Source organism: Bos taurus, chromosome 21, assembly GCF_002263795.3.
Source record: "Bos taurus isolate L1 Dominette 01449 registration number 42190680 breed Hereford chromosome 21, ARS-UCD2.0, whole genome shotgun sequence".
Taxonomy (NCBI): Eukaryota; Metazoa; Chordata; class Mammalia; order Artiodactyla; family Bovidae; genus Bos; species Bos taurus.
The window spans coordinates 25,811,092-25,824,933 of record NC_037348.1 but is presented as its reverse complement, the minus strand read 5'-3'; positions in this window follow the sequence as shown (position 1 = coordinate 25,824,933).

Here is a 13,842-nt window from a genome sequence, read left to right as displayed (position 1 = left end):
GTCCCCCTAGCCAAGACAAGGAAGCAAGCTAATTGTAGAAGGACAGAAGAATACATACAGGAGACGAGGTTCATATACACAGTGCAATATTCCTCACCTATATTCCAATATAAAATAACAGGAAATTACAGGAAAATAGAGAAGAGTGAGGCTTAAAGAAGTGTTGCTCCTTTCTGGCCTTTTTCTGTAACAATATGTAAAGCGATGGTGCTGGGCGTTTAACATTCACAAGGATCAAGGGGCTGTAAGTAAAAAAAAACACCTGCCCCAGAGAAATGTGCTAGGGGCTGTCACCAAAAAAGAATTTAAAACAAGGCAAGTGTCCAAGTGGCCAATTTCAGGTGGTAAGTTTAACTCACACTCTTTAAAGAAATCATGTTAAAAGATGTCACCATCACCAAATGTTAGAGAAAAGCAAATCAAAACTCTATTGAGGAATTTCCTCACGTGATTCACAATTGCCATTATCCAAAAGTTGACAAACCATAAATGCTAGAAAAAGTGTGGAAGAAAGAGAACCCTCCTACACTGTTAGTGAAAAGGTAAATTAGTAACAGCCACTATGGAGAATGGTGTGCAGGTTTTCAAAGAAATGATAATGAGAATGCAATTAGAATACTCCCTGATGCATACACAGAAATAAACTCCAAATAGATTAAAGATCTAAATAAAAGGACGGATACAATGAAACTCTTGAGGAAAAGAGCATAACACGCTTTGACATAAAATGCAGCAAATTCTTTTCTGACCCACCTCTTAGAATCATGAAAACAAACAAACAAACAAAATAAATGGGACTTAATTACCCTTAAAAGTGTAACAGCAGAGGAAACCATAAACAAAACAAAAAGACAACCCTCATAATGGAACTAATATTTGCAAACAAAGACACCCGCAAGGAATTTATCTCCAAAACACACAAACAGCTTATGCATCTCAATATCAAAGGAAAACCCAACCAAGTAGTGGAACAAGATTTAAATGGACATTTCTGCAAAGAAGACAGAGATGGCCGTGAAGCACATAAAAGATGCTCAGCATCTGTTAGTACGGCTGCTACTGCTGCTGCTGTTGCTAAGTCGCTTCGGTTGTGTCCGACTCTGTGCAACCCCATAGACGGAAGCCCACCAGGCTTCTCCGTCCCTGGGAATTCTCCAGGCAAGAACACTAGAGTGGATTGCTATTTCCTTCTCCCATGCAGGAAAGTGAAAAGTGAAAGTGAAATTACTCAGTCGTGCCCGACTTGTATTGACCCCATGGACCGCAGCCCACCAGACTTCTCCGTGCATGGGATTTTCCAGGCAAGAGTACTGGACTGGGTTGCCATTGCCTTTTCCGTCTGTTAGTGCTGCTGCTGCTAAGTTGCTTTAGTCGTGTTCGACTCTGTGTGACCCCATAGATGTCAGCCCACCAGGCTCCGCCATCCCTGGGATTCTCAAGGCAAGAACACTGGAGTGGGTTGCCATTTCCTTCTCCAATGCATGAAAGTGAAAAGTGAAAGTGAAGTCACTCAGTTGTGTCCGATTCTTAGAGACCCCATGGACTGTAGCCCACCAGGCTCCTCCGTTCATGGGATTTTCCAGGCAAGAGTACTGGAGTGGGGTGCCATTGCCTTCTCTTTATAAACAATCAATGAGGACTCCTAATCAACTGCTGCTGCTGCTGCTAAGTCGCTTCAGTCATGTCCGACTCTGTGCGACCCCATAGACGGCAGCCCGCCAGGCTCCGCCATCTCTGGGATTCTCTAGGCAAGAACACTGGAGTGGGTTGCCATTTCCTTCTCCAATGCATAAAAATGAAAGGTGAAAGTGAAGTCGCTCAGTTGTGTCTGACTCTTAGCGACCCCATGGACTGCAGCCCACCAGGCTCCTCCATCCATGGGATTTTCCAGGCAAGAGTACTGGAGTGGGGTGCCATCGCCTTCTCCGTCCTAATCAACAGTACGTAGTAAACTATATGGGAAGAGAATCCAAAAAAGGATGTGTATACACCTATGCATAAGTGAATCATGTTGCTGTTCACCTAAAACTAAAAGCAAAAACAAAAATACCCTACAGCATAGTAAGTCACCTATACACCAATACAAGATGCAAATTACAGAGTGAACGTCAACTCTATTCCCCTCAGGCCTTGGTGACCTGGGCTGCTGTCACATCCATGAAGCCTGGGCAGACTTGTTTCCCAAGGATGGACTGTCACAGGGCTGACGGAGCTGGGGAGGGTGTGCCAGCCAATGAGCCCTGCCCCATGGACCTGGTGAGCCTGCTCCCCTCTACACAGGCCCACAACCTCCAGATCCAAGCAGGTCCTCCTGCAGTGAAACTATGCCTACTGCACCCAAAGGATGTGGAGGCTCTGAGCTGGAAGAGCTTTGAAAAGCCCCATGGGCTCCATGTTTCCTGGTGTTGGGGTTCCCACCTCCAACCTCCTTCCTTAGGGTTGCCCCACCTATGGATGAAAGCACCCTCCCCAGAGGGTGTTGCAGGAACTGGGATGTGTCCAGGGGACAGGGGTAAGGAAGGAAGAAGAATGGGACACAAGCCTTAAGTGTTGCTTCTGGCACTTTCCACCCTGACAATCCAGGAACAGGACTTTCCCCAAGGCTCTGGTTCCCCCAGTAAGGAGTTGGGCATAAAGACATGCTGCCACCTTGTGGCCATTTCCCATACCAACAACTTGGAAACCATTGCTCATGGGCACTTAATATTCAAAAGATCTGGGGAACTCTTAAGTAAAAGACACCCTTTTCAAGAAATGTCCTAGGCGAGATCATAGGAAAATATCCAAAATATGGCAGGTACTCAAGAAGCCAATTTGAATAAGTAAGTTTAACTCACATTGTTTTAAAAAATCACATGAAAAGATGTCAACATCACTAAATATGAGAGAAATGCAAATCAAAACTTCAACAAGGTTTATCACCTCACACCAGTCACAATGGCCATAGACAGAAACTCTACAAACAGTAAATCCTGGAGAGTGTATAGAGAAGAGAGAACCCTCCCACACTGATGCTGGGAATGGAAATTGGGAGCAGCCACGGTGGAGGACACCAGGCAGGTTCCTTAGCATGAAAATGAGAATGAAATTAGACTACAACCTAACACCATACACAAAAATAGACAGCAAATGGATTAAAGGTCTAAATAAAAGGACAATGCAATGGAACTCCTAAGGTAAACTGTACTCACAAGGTGTAAAATAATAAAGCACATGGAAAGATACTCCACCAGTAATTATTAAATCAATGCCAATCAAAACTACAATAAGGTATCACCTCACACTGGTCACAACGGCCATCATCAAAAAGATCTACAAAGAATAAATACTGCAGAGGATGTACACGTGATATGCTATATTAATATGACACCTCCAAAGGTTTTCACTCCGCAGCACAGAGAGAAGCAACCCACTCAAGCGAGTGCCACAAGGTGAAGAAAAAGGACCATAGGTCACTTCAGACGCTGGGAATCTCCGAGGGGACAAGACACACTGCAGGCAAAGAGCAGACGTGCGGTCTCTGTGTACACAGGATCCTGACCCATGTGGATGGGCTGAGACCCACACAACCCCCAGCACCTGGGGACACACTTCCAGTCTCCAAGCTGACACCACCTCCCCAGATCCTGCCCTGGGCCCACGACCCTTGGGTAGGACATGGTGTCTCTGCTGCTTGGGCCCCTAAGGTGGAAACAAGTGGGTTCCTGTAACTTCCTAGGATGTCAGAAAGAACTGCAGGGTTGGTCTCTTCTCCCCACACTTGTCCCAGAAAAGTCTTCCTCCTTTCCCTTTGTGTGTGATATTAACAGTTTTTACAGCTGTCATAATAATGTTGAACACACTACCTTGGTTCTGTCAGGCTCGGTCCTTTCTTGTCCCACTGAGGTGTTGAGAAAGCACACCAGACGCAGGGCTGGGAGACGAGGGGGAGGTCTGCTCTCTGCTAAGTAGGGATGATCGACTGGAAGGAGATCACAGCAGCAACCTCACCTGCTGCCCATTGGCCTTTTGCCTGATCCATGTGCCCTGCAATCAACTGACCAGGTAAACCTGCCTCCCGTCTTGCCATGCTCGTGTTGGAAAGTTGGAATAATTACTAGGTAGCCACCTGAGGAGTGTCCAGGAGCCCCAGGGAGGGTGAACCTCACAGGCGTAAAGAGGCAAACAGGCACAGGCCTGTATAAAGTGAATACTGTAAAGCATAAATTCCTCAACAAAAGTGAGTGAAGTGAAAGTCACTCGGTTGTGTCTGACTCTTTGTGATCCCATAGACTATACAGTGCATGGAATTCTCCAGGTCAGGATACTGGAGCAGGTAGCCTTTCCCTTCTCCAGCGGATCTTCCCAACCCAGGAATCGAATGGGGGCCTCCTGCATTGCAGGTGGATTCTTTACCAACTGAGCTATCAGGGAAGTCCAAACACAAGACAAGCCCTCATGTATTCTTCCCTTTTTCTTAGCTTTGTGTGTGTGTGGTCTCCCTGTACACGTGACCCTGACCCATGCAGATGGGGTGAGACTCACACAGTCCCCAGACCACCCACCTGGGGTCACACGAGCCCTCAGTCAGGACACCATGGCTGTGGTCAGTGGGCCCCCAATGTGTGAACAAGTCAAGTCCCTGGGACCTCTGGGGACCCTAGAAAGAAGTCTAGGGTTGGTCTCATCTCCCGTCAATTGTCCCTGAGAAGTCAGGCCCCTCCTGTTTTCACCTTGGTATCATATGATTTTTTGCTGGTTTGAAAGCTCATGCTAGAGTTGAATACAGTACCTTGTTTCTGGCAGGCTCTGTCTTTCTTGTCCTGCTGAGGCGCTGAGAAAACACAGGAGAGCTGGGCTGAAAGACGAGGGGCAGCTCTGTTCTCTTCGGAGGAGAGTCAAGTGGAAGGAGAGCACAGCAGCAACCTCACCTGCTGCCCATTGACTTTTTGCCCGATCCCTGTCCCCTGGAATCAATTCAACAGGTGAACCTGCCTCCCTACTCAACCTGAATGTGCTGGAAAACTGGAATGATTAGCAGGTAGCCCACCTGAGGGGGCTCCAGGAGCCCCAGGGAAGGTGAATCTGGGAGAGAAAGACTAGGAGCCTGACTGCAGCACTGACCCCCGGGAGGGCCAGGGAACCCCACTCAGAGGAGAGCACGGTCACCCAGAGAAGCCCACCCCAGCCCCAGAGCCCAGACATCTGAGCACTGACGCTCAGATGCAGGCATGGAGTTTCCCATGAGGCCAGGCCAGGCCTCCACCTGGGTCTCCATGTCCTAGCACACACGGAACAGTGAGGCCTAAATGTTCTCATAAAAAGCTCACGGTCTCGTCTACACAGCATCAGTGTAGACAGGACTTGGAGAGATCTAAATATAACATGTAGACAGAACTTGGTCAGGTTCAGACGAGTTTAGGGCTGGTCTCCCAGGAGGCACAGGTCACCCACATGCAGGGTCTCTCATCGTTGGACGGGGGCTCACCCTCGTGCGGGAACTAGGATGTACATTTCTTGAAGAAGAAATCATCACTCGGCTCCACACTTCATCCACATCAGGAAACTGAAAGGATCTGTGTCATCAAACATCTCAACAGGCGAAACAATAACATTACCAATTTCTGTGGCCACATGATGGTCAGGATCCAGGGGAGAGCCAGGAATTTCTTAGAGTGCAGCCCAGTGTCCTGTAAAGACAGACAGGAAGTGGCCTGATTCCAGCATCCCGGGTTTGCAGCAGGAGATGAGCACACTGGAAGCCTCCTGGAAAAAGATATTCTTGATCAGAATAAAAATATATTGTTGAAATTGCAAGCATACTAGTAATTATTTGCAAACCTAAAATATTCTTAAAAGCTTTGCACCCTGATATTTGTGATTCCCATTGGTTCCTTTGTATTCAGATTTTTTGGGTAGAAACAAGCCATCATTTCAAATTAGTTTCTTATAATTCTGTTATTTGTTGTGAAATGAATGAGAAGTCATATTTGGAAAAATACATAAAATTCCTGCAAACAATAGCGACTCAGAGCCCATAAACTGCATGCAATTTGTCTTCTAATAGTTTCATTTTTCTCCCTGAAGAAACCTGAACAAATAGGCCTCCTGATTTTTTTGCTTCTCTGTTCAAATTGAGCTAAAATGAAATTGATATTCATATCAACAAGTAACAGTTTTTGACTTTTAAGATGTCATACCAGGGTAACAGGGGCTGGAGAAAATGGAACACTCCTATGCTATTGGCAGGCAAACAACATCTTTAAAATAAAGCTTTTGGGTTTTGGTTCAAGTACATGCCAGAATATTGTGTGAAGTGAAGTGTTAGTCACTCAGTCTTGTCTGACTCTGTGTGACCCCATGGACTGTAGCTTGCCAGGTTCCTCTGTCCATGGGATTCTCTAGGCAAGAATACTGGAGTGGGTAGCCATTTCCTCCTCTAGGGGATCTTCCCAACCCAGGGATTGAGCCTAGGTCTCCTGTATCACAGGCAGATTCTTTACCAGCTGAGCTACCAGGGAAGGCTGGGAGGAGCAGAGTTCTCTGTTTCACCTTCCCTTGCTGCCCTCTGAACCATGGCTTGCCATCCAGCACCCCACCCAGGGTTCTGCTAACGGACATTAACAAGTCACAAGTCCCCTTTTTTCTAGTCAGCCTGGCCTTTGGGTTTTGAGTCAGACACCTCACCTTGTCCTAGCTTGATTCATTCCTTCTTTTTTAAAAAAACATATTTATTTGGAGGTTCTGGGTCTTATCTGCAGCATGCGGATTTTTAGTTTCGGCATGTGGGATCTAGTTCCCCAAGCAGGGATCGAACCCAGGTTCCCTGCATTGGAAGCAATGACTCTTGGACCACCAGAATCACCACGGATGTCCCTGCATCCTTTGCTCTCACCCTCTGGATTCAAGACACCCTCGTGCCAGCAGGACACCATCCCTCATTGCTTGTGATAATTTTCAGTGTTGACCATTTTCCCCAGAGCTGGTCCAATTCCCCCTTCCTGCCTTCCATGGAGATTCCCCGCTCACCTCCCGTGTCCTCCACGGGACTCAGCAGCTGGGATCATGTTCCCAACCCCAGGCCATCATGTTTGCCTTCTGCCCACCTACCCTGGCTGCTGGTTCCATGGAGGCCCAGGGACCACAGCTTCCTGCCGGGGGCAGCCTGGCGAGCTGCACCCAAGCAGATGGCAGTGGAAAGTGGCAAACTCCCCTCCAGGACGGGGAGAGGGAGAGGAGGGGTGGACACAGGGCCTGGGTACGATTTGGAGCCGCTTCGTCACTGAGTGTACCAGGTGCATCCTCAGAGCCCTGGGCAGAGTGATCGCACTGCAGCCAGATGGGCTGCGGAGCTACCAGCATGGGCTGCGTCTCCTGGCTGTGGAAGGACACAGAATGGGGGTGGAGAGGCCCAGAGGGTGGATGAAGGGAAGCCAAGGAGAGCATCTGGTCCTACACTTGCTCCCTTCGCTATTGCTCTTCTTCTAGCCTCTTCCCTGTTCACACTGTTATTTCAAACCCCTTTGTGTGAAGTCACGCAATGAGTATTATCGAGTGTCTGTTATGCTCCAGACGCGGTGCTGGGCTCTGGGGCTCTGCGGTCCCACTGCGTTGGAATTCCAGTCTAAGGGGGAGATGCACTGGAGGGGACTGACATGTCATCCATCAGACAAGTGTGGACGTTCCCTGGAAGCATCCTGAAGGAGCAGGACATGAAGAGGTGGCGTGGGTCCAAGGCAGGGAGATGTGATGCTCAGGGAGCTCAAAGCAGGCATCCTGGGAAGACCACACCTGAGCAGCCCTCTGAGGCATGAGCCAGAATTAAGTGCAAGGAGAGGCAGGGAGGTGTCCCAGGCTGGGGAACACAGTATGCGAGGTCCTGTCGTTGGAGGGAGAAGAGCAAACTTGAAGGATACAGGGAAAGTCAAGGTGATGCGAGTGGAAAGATGGAGGAGGGGTAGTGTGGTGAAAGATGAGGTGCTCAGCTGACTCCTTTTTTTAAAGAAATTATTTATTTTTGGATGTGCTGGGTCTTAGTTGCTACGAGGGCTTTTCTCTAGCTGTGGCTGGTGGGGGCTATTCTCTAGTTGCAGTGTGCAGGGTCTTCTCCTGGTGGTGGTTTCTCTTCTTGCAGAGCACAGGCCCTATGGCCGGGAGGGCTTCTGTAGTTGTGGAGCACCGGCTTGGTTGCTCCAAGGCATGTGGGATCTTCCTGGACCAGAGTTGGAACCCGAGTCCCTTGCATAGTAAGGGCAGATTCTATACCACTGAGCCACCACGGAAGTCCTGGAATTGCCATTTATTTTCCTGTTTTGGAATCCAAGCCTGCCTATAATTTAGGTCTTTGCTGTGAAACATAGTCTTGCACCTGAAACCAGGTGCTGCCCTGCCCTGGCTCTCAGGCCGCAGTTCTCGGGGTCAGCGAGAGGGAGCTAGCCAGAATCTACTGGCTGGGTCTGCGGCTCTTGGACCTTGTCTATGTCAGGCTGCAAGTGCTGAGAAAAACTGGCTGTCCCCCAGCAGCTCCTCGCCAGTGGCCCACGACCTCATGCATGACCCCATCAGCACCCTCAGACATGGCTGGGGGTCACCCCGAGGAGTGTATTCTGCACTGTTTCCCAGGGTGGCCCTATGGGGGCAAAGCACTGTCCTCCAAATAGTAGCTGGTTGATAATACACATTTCATTCACTGACTTCCCTTCCCTGTGTCTCCTCATTCTCCTTCACACCCCCAATAAACCACTTGACCTCAAACCCTGTCTCACAATCTACCTCTGGGAGAACCGGAACTGAGACAAGAAACTTTTCCTACACAACACGACGCTATTCCATTGTTATTATATAACACACACTCTGGCAAAGTGCTCCAGCAGGAGTCTGCTCCTGAAGCCCATGAATTAGCCTTCATTTCATTTCACCGATAAGGAAATAGAGATATATCAGAGAGGCAGAGAAACCTGCCTAACCCTGACGTGCTGTCGCTCAGTCATGTCCCACTCTTTGTGACCCTGTGGACTGAAGCCCCTCAAGCTCCTCTGTTCATGGGATTCTCCAGGCAAGAATACTGGAGTGGGTTGCCATTTCCTTCTCCAGGGGATCTTCCCAACTCAGGGATTGAACCCCGCGCTTCCTGCATCTCCTGCATTGGCGGGTGGATTCTTTACCACTACACCACCTGGAAAGCCCAGCCTACCACTGAACATCTAATCAATTACAGCTTGGGTCTGTTGCTCAGAGCACTTTTCTTTCCATCATCAGGACTCCTAGGCTGTGGGTCAGAGTCAAGCAAATGCCCATGTGGAGATGGAGCAGCTAACTGCACGGCCCAGGCTAGAAAGGATGCTCTCGTATTCCAAGACTGGCAACACTCACAGAAAAGTATCCAAATGAGCTGGCATAGACATTCATTCCCAAATTCCCAGAGACTCATGCAGACCCTCAAATCCCACTGTGTGCACACTTACACTCACATATACAAACACATATACAAACATATACAAACATATACAAAGTCCCATGGACAGAGAAGCCTGGTGGGCTATAGTCAACGGGGTTGCAAAGAGTCAGACACGACTTAGTAACTGAACAACTTCAACTACATGCAGAAACAGGCACATCTCTTGGTATCAGCCTTGGGGTTTTTTTGTAATTAATTTTAATTGGAGGCTAATTACTTTACAATATTGTGGTCGTTTTTTCCCATACATAGATGTGAATCACCTACGGGTGTACATGTGTCCCCCACATCCTGAACACCCCTCCCACCTTCCTCCCCACTCTATCCCACCCCTCTAGGTTGTCCCAGAACACCAGTTTTGAGTGCCCTGCTTCATGAATTGAACTTGCCTTGGTCATCTATTTTGCATATGGTCATATACATGTTTCAGTGCTATTCTCTCAAATCATCCCATCCTTAGCTTCTCCCACATAGTCCAAAAGTCTGTTCTTTACATCTGTGTCTCTTTTTCAACCTCGGTTTTCTAATCAAAAACAAACAGGACAGGGGACTTCCCCAGCGGTCCAATGGTTAGGACCCTGCCTTCCAATGCAGGGTGAGAGTTCGATCCATGGTCAGGGAAAAGATCTGCAGGGTGTGGCCAAAAATTAAAATAAATAAACAAATAAAACTTGGGGGAAAAACAGAACAGTAAGCCACGTACAGCCCAGCATCTCACACTCAAGCTTACAAAAGCTAGGAGCTTTCTCACGTCTGGCTCAGCCTCCTGCTTCTAAACTCTTCAGACGCTAGAACTAGCACAGAGTGAAGCTTTGTCAGTTCTGAAAGGGCACTTAACTGGCTACTGAATGAGCTGTTAAGGACCCTGGAATGATAACAGGCTTCTCAAAATGAGAAGATGAGGCCTTTTCTTTTTGACAGTTTGAGGTTTAAAATTACACGGTAGGACTAATAGGCTCTTTCTGTCTCATAATGATGTTTGTCATGATACAAACACTTCAGCATTTGGCTGCTGGTCTCCTTGGACGAAGCTCCCAGCATCAGATGGGTTTGTAATGCCACAATGAGTTGTTACATTGTGGGCTGATGACAGTCCCTGTGCAATGCTCACTGCCCAGCAAAGCTATAGTTCTCTGTACATGTGATGTGGGCTGATAATCGGGGGGCGTGTTCTTCATGGAGCTGTCACATTGGCCCTGGGACTGGGAGGCAGGAACCAACAGCTCAGGAGTCCTTGGGAGTCAGATGATCTCAGAATCCTGACATCTCTCCCTCTGCTGCAAGCGTACAGAGCTGTCCGATTGTTATGGTCCAAACAAGGACGGTACTCAAATAATTTCATCTACATGTACTGTTCCTTTGATGGAGTCATCACAGAGAATTAAACTGTAAATTGTGCAATCTGTGAGAAGAAGGAACACTGAGACCATTCTGGCTGGAACATCTTAATTTCTGGAATCATTACAGTCTGATGAGTTCAGTCCTCAAATGGACTTTGTGGAAGTCGGGCGGTGAATTGCTCTGCCTTTGTGTGGAGTGATATTAGGAAGACAGCAAGCTGAAAATGAACATTCCAGGAGGGATAAAGTCATCTCAGTACGATATTAGAAGATTTTATGATACTACGTTTCTAGGTAGTTTGGACTTCTGAATCCTTAAGAAATTAAATTTTCTTTCCATCAAGAAATATCTTAGCACTCTTCTGGTTGCAAGTGAGAGGGATCAATGTAAACTTATTAAAATGAAGAGCGATGTTGTGTAAGAGAGGCAGGATGACCTGCAGGAGAAATTGGGTGTTTTGTCTTTCCTTCTCTCAAAATGCTAGGAAAGGACTAGCTTTGCTGTTTTGAAGGGCTGGTGTATCTTTTTCTCTAAAGGAGGCTTTTTTTAAAAAAAAAAAACAAACTACTTTTATTTTTAGCTGAACAGCATAACAGGATCTTAGTTCCTTGACCAGGGATTGAACCCGCATCCCCTGCATTGGAAGCATGGAGTCTTAACCACTGAACCACCAGGGAAGTCATGAGAAGAGGATTTTTTTAAAGTCAGTTTTATTGAGATGATTTACATATGGTGTTTACACATTTATAAATCTCATAAGTACAATTTGATGGGCTTTGAGAAAGACACACTACATAATATACCCACTGTCATCATGATAAAGAACATCCGTACCCCTCCCCTACAACAAAAGTTCCTGGATTCCCCTTTGGGACAGTCCCCTCCCCTCACCTGGGTCCCAAGAAGCTCTGCTCTCTGTCATAGTTCTGTTCTGGATAAAAGTTCCTATACGTGTGAATTCTGCAGTATCACAGTTTTGCAATCCACCTACATTCTTGTTTATATTCTTGCTTCCTTCTTATTGGTGATTAGTAGTCTATTGTACAGCTACACAACAATTTATCTATTCGCCAGTTGGTAGATATTTGGTTATATCTACCTCTGAATAAAATACATTGCCTTTATGTGGACTTGTGTTTTAGAATTTTGAGGGTAAAGACCTAGGAGGGGAGCTTCCCAGATGGCTCACTGGTAAAGAACCTGCCTGCCAATGCAGGAGACATGGGTTTGATCCCTGCGTGGGGAAGATCTCACATGCTGGGAAGCAACTAATTCTGTATGCTACAACTGTTGAGCCTGTGCTCTAGAACCCGTGCTTTGCAACAAGAGAAAGTGAAAGTGAAAGCTGCTCAGTCATGTCCAACTCTTTTCAACCCCATGGACTCTAGCCCAGCAGGTTCCTCTGTCCATGGAATTCTCCAGGCAAGAATACTGGAGAGGGTAGCCATTCCCTTCTCCAGGGGATCTTCAGAACCCAGGGATCGAACCCAGGTCTCCCACATTGCAGGCAGATTCTTTACCATCTGAGCCACCAGGGAAGCCTGCAATAAGAGGAACCATTGCAATGAAAAGCCTGTGCACTGCATCTAGAGAATAACCTCCCTGTTCACCACCGACTAGAGAAGAGCTGGAGCAGCAACAAAGACTCAGCACAACCAAAAGCAAATAAATAAAATATTCTTCAGAAAAAGAATTAATGAATAGAAAATGTGAACATATAGAAACAAAGAATAGTTATTGGGCCAGGAATTTACTACTGCACAATTGCACTCATCTCACACGCTAGTAAAGTAATGCTCAAAATTCTCCAAGCCAGGCTTCAGCAATACATGAACCATAAACTTCCAGATGTTCAAGCTGGTTTTAGAAAAGGCAGAGGAACCAGAGATCAAATTGCCAACATCTGCTGGATCATCGAAAAAGCGAGAGTTCCAGATAAACATCTATTTCTGCTTTATTGACTATGCCAAAGCCTTTGACTGTGTGGATCACAATAAACTGTGGGAAATTCTGAAAGACATGGGAATACCAGACCACCTGACCTGCCTCTTGAGAAACCTATATAGAGGTCAGGAAGCAACAGTTAGAACTGGACATGGAACAACAGACTGGTTCCAAATAGGAAAAGGAGTACGTCAAAGCTGTATATTGTCACCCTGTTTATTTAACTTCTATGCAGAGTACATCATGAGAAACACTGGGCTGGAAGAAGCACAAGCTGGAATCAAGATTGCCGGGAGAAATATCAATAACCTCAGATATGCAGATGACACCACCCTTCTGGCAGAAAGTGAAGAGGAACTAAAGACCCTCTTGATGAAAGTGAAAGAGGAGAGTGGAAAAGTTGGCTTAAAGCTCAACATTCAGAAAACGAAGATCATGGCATCTGGTCCCATCACTTCATGGCAAATAGATGGGGAAACAGTGGAAACAGTGTCAGACTTTATTTTTTGGGGCTCCAAAATCACTGCAGATGGTGACTGCAGCCATGAAATTAAAAGACGCTTACTCCTTGGAAGGAAAGTTATGACCAACCTAGATAGCATATTAAAAAGCAGAGATATTACTTTGATCCCTTCCGGCTCTGGCTGCCCTCGCCTGCCTGTCTCTGGTGGGGGATGGGCCAGTCCGCAGCCGGCTAGCTCTGTTCAGTCCTCTGTTCTGTGAGCAGGTGTCTTAGGTTAGGGCTTTTCGCCTTTTTGCCGGGTAGCTATCCCACAGTCTGCTTTGCTATCTCAAGCTAGTTCCCTCAGATTGCCCTCGGGGGATTCAGGCCCGGTCCTTACTCTAATCAATGCAGCCCGCTCCTCCCTGCCCAGCCCCCGCTTGCTAGTGGCAGATGCAGGAGTCTGCACCACTTCTCTGCTGGGAGTTACCGTTGGGCATGTAATCTGTGGGTTTTAATTATTTATTTATCTTTCCTCCCGGTTATGTTGCCCTCTAAGGTTCCGAGGCTCACCACAGACTCGGCAGTGAGAGTGTTTCCTGGTGTTTGGAAACTTCTCTCTTTTTTAAGACTCCCTTCCTGGGACGGATCTTTGTCTCTACCTCTTTTGTCTCTCTTT